We start from the raw sequence: 3646 nt of genomic DNA on the forward strand, positions 1-3646 counted from the left end.
TGGGGGGGCATGGGATGGAGCAGGGGTTATCCAAATAAGAGAGGTGGGGGGAGGAGGTGGTTCCTGCTGCCACAAGTGGCTGGCCTGGGAGCTCATCTGCTAGCTCTCACCACTGCTGCTGTCACTTGTAGTCCTTGTAGTCATCTAGGAGGGCACAGGGAGACATGTGGCCCTGGATCTGCTCTGGGCAGGATGGGCTGAGCCAGGACTATTCCCCACAGAGCCTAAGCCGCCTGGATGGGGCATGGGAGCAGGAGGCTATGAGGGGGACTGTGGCAAATTTTGGGGTGGCTGCAGCCCCCGCTGCAGCTCCCAGTGGTGCCACCCCACACCCTGCCCCCCCACCCATCTGAGGCTCAGGTGGGAACTGCCCCTGTCCCAGTCCACCCCACACAGATCTGGGGCCTGTTCCCAGCAGAGCCTGGGCTGGGTGGGGCACAGGCAGCACCACTGGGAGGGAGCTATAGGGGGAGCTGCAGCCACCCCAAAATTCACCATAGCCCCCTCCTCCCAGCAGCACCACCACCCACGCCATGCCCCAGGCTCTGTAGGGAACAGGCCTGGCCCCAGCCCACCCCACCCAGCACAGATCCAGGGGCACATGCCCCCTGGTGCCCTCCAGATTAGTGACAGCAGCGGTGACGGTAGCTGGTGGACGAGCCGTGCATGGCGGCAGGAGCTGCCTGTGCCTCCCCCTCTCCTGATGCCTCCTGGATGAGCCCTGCACCCCCAGACAAACTGAGGCTTTGTCCCCTGCCCTCCCCGACCAGGCAGCACTTGCCCCTGCCCCAGCTCCAGCCCCTGCCTCTCTCCCTCCCTCATGACTGGGCCTTGAGCTGACCCCCCCTCACACACTTCCTTCCCCTCCCCCACACCAATTTACCAGATGAAGGCAGCTCTCCACATTGCCAGCTGTGTATTTACTGCAAGCACAGGCATTTATCAGTTCAATTATTGGCCACTTAAGGCTGATATCCAATATAGATAATTTTCTTTATATCAGTACTGATCTGATATTGGACTGACGCATTGGTGCACCTCTACTTAATATGGTCTATAATAGCCAAAACATCAGTTTTGAGGATGGGGAAAAACCTTCAAAAGATAATACATAACACATAGAAGGATCTCTGAAATGATCAAGAGTAATCAGAGATGCACTGTCCCACATCCAAAAGAGGAAAATAAACACCATTATAGCAAACCTAGATTAAGAGAAAGCACATGACAGAGTGGATCATGATTACGTATTTGAAGTTCTAAGAAAAATGGAGTTCCCAAAGAAATGTATATGCCGGATAATGTTATTGTTTAGAGAAGTGGAGAATCAAGTCCAAATTAATGGGCATCTAAGCAGGACTTTAACAATCCTTACAGGGGTGAGACAAGGGTGGCCCGTGTCACCACTACTATTTGTATGTGGCATGGAACCATTGGCATAAAGAATAAGAAAAGACAAGGACATAAGTGGAGTACAAATACTGGGATGCTTATACCTGGATGAGATAAATGTAGTAGTTAGAGATAGCTGGGGTTGTTTGACCCCTGTAATCTTTCCTGCCATGGCAGGGGGTCAGACTACATGATCTACTTAGGTCCCTTCCGACCCTAGAAACTATAGCCTTGCGATGGAAAGGGTCTATCAGAGCATGGAGAAGTGACGGAGGCTAAACTAAATAGATTGAAAAGAACCATAATAGGAGTAGGGAACTGGAAGGACTTGAAGAAGCTGGGCCTTCAAATGAAAGAGAGAGAAACTGGAGTGCTAGGGATCCTGATGGATGCTGAGAGGAAAGGTAATACAGCATGGGAAAAGGTGACAGCAAGGATATATCAGATACTTTGGTTATGGTCTGGAAGGACAATGTCCTTTGCCAGAAATGTAGCGGTGGTTAAAGCTGTACTACTGCTGATTATTCTATATATGGAAATGTATTTACCACCATGGCAGCAGATAGCAAAAGTAAATAACAGAAGTAGAGGGAAATGTGTGTGTGTTCTTCTGGAATGCCAAAAGAGAATAGTTGGCTAGATCTGAACTGTATGAAACGAGAAGGATGGGGGGGGATGAGGGATGCTACACTGGGGATTGTTTATTTATGTGAAATATGTAAGTGAAGTATGCAAGACGGTAACCAAGGGAGAGGGAAAAGCTGTACGTATCACCTGATTCCATGCAGCTGCAATTCTGAGGAAATGGGAGGTACATCAGACCTCTTTGAAGAGCATGACAACCACCAATTTGTTACATCAGGATTTCATGCAGAAGTATAAAATAGGGAAGGTAAGGCTAGAAGGTCCTGAAGGATCATAATAAACTGATGAAAGTGGGACAGGATGCACTGGTGGGAAACTTCATAGAAGGACAAGTTAATAAGGTGTGAAGAGCAGTGGCAGCCAAACAACCAAAAAGGGAAACATGCTGACCTAGCGTGGAAGGTTAAGTAATATCTTGCCAGTGAGAGCAGTGCAATGCAGATGGAACTTGACAAGCTCATCAAAAGTTGCCCAGGGGAGAGGTGCGGGGAAGAAGAAACAATGGAATGCAACAAAGAAGAACGTACATCTGCAAAGAGGGTGTTTTCTGAGTGTCACCAAAATAAACCTGTTGTTTTCTGAGTGTCACCAAAATAAACCTGTTGTTATCACAGGAGATGGTACTATTTGGACCTATACCAACGGGACTGGAGGAAACATTATTAAGGATTTTCTTAGCATGTGTCAAAACTAGCTTATGGAAAGTAAGAAATATATTTAAAGGGTCGGCTTTCACTGAAGCTGGGGATGCATGAACTGAAATACTATGTTGATCAGGACAAGGAAGATACCAGAGAAGAAGAGGCAGAGAAATAGAGGAAAAAGAACTGGACACACTTGTTTTACTGAACCAACAGACAAGACTCATGGGAGGGACAAAGTTTCAGGTGGTTACTAAGGTAATAGTTTTTCATGGACTCCTGTATGAAGAGAAAGAGATCTGTGAGGGTGTTTTGTGGAAAGTTGATGTTGATGTATGTTGTTTAAAGGTTTAATATATGTAGTTGTATGTTTCTGGATATGTAGTTTTTGTGATACAAAGTCTTGGTAAAAAAAGGATGCTCAATAAGTGAAGCTCAATAAGTGAATAATGTAGAGTGATAAATGTGTTTTTAATAAATTTGAGGTACCACATACTAGGGGTGTGTGAAGCGGGCAGTATTTGATTCAGATTCAGCCTGATTTGGGGGACGGTGATTTGATTCACTGATTCGGATTACTGTCCCAATTTTATTCAGCTGAATCTGAAGATTTGATTTTGATTTACAGGTTCAATGATTCTGCCACAGATGCCGCTTTATATGTTTTTTCTACGTACTCTGAGGTACCAGGCTCAACTCATGGACACTGAAATGGTGGGACAGATGGAGCATCCCACAGGAGTGCATGGGGGTCCCCCGCACACTTGGCAGTGGACCTGGAAGTGAACTGGAAGTGCTTCTAGTCCATTTCCAGGTCCATCATGAGCACACAGGGGACCCTCTCCCCCACACCCCCACCAGCTCAGCAACTGGCCACAGGGAGACCCCTGGTGCCCCCCAGATGCAGGAGGCACCAGTTGCGAAGCCAGGGGTTGGAGGGATCTACCACTGAGCATGCGGGGGGGAGG

The 3646-nt window shown here is 47.8% G+C and overlaps 1 protein-coding gene across 1 annotated transcript in view; it reads right to left on the reverse strand.

Moving 5' to 3' along the window:
- DPYS (dihydropyrimidinase) overlaps positions 1 to 3646 on the reverse strand; it is a 57001-nt gene that overhangs the window by 24891 nt on the left and 28464 nt on the right. The window lies entirely within an intron of this gene.

This window comes from Crocodylus porosus, unplaced genomic scaffold, assembly GCF_001723895.1.
Source record: "Crocodylus porosus isolate Cpor-Errol unplaced genomic scaffold, CroPor_comp1, whole genome shotgun sequence".
Classification (NCBI taxonomy): Eukaryota; Metazoa; Chordata; order Crocodylia; family Crocodylidae; genus Crocodylus; species Crocodylus porosus.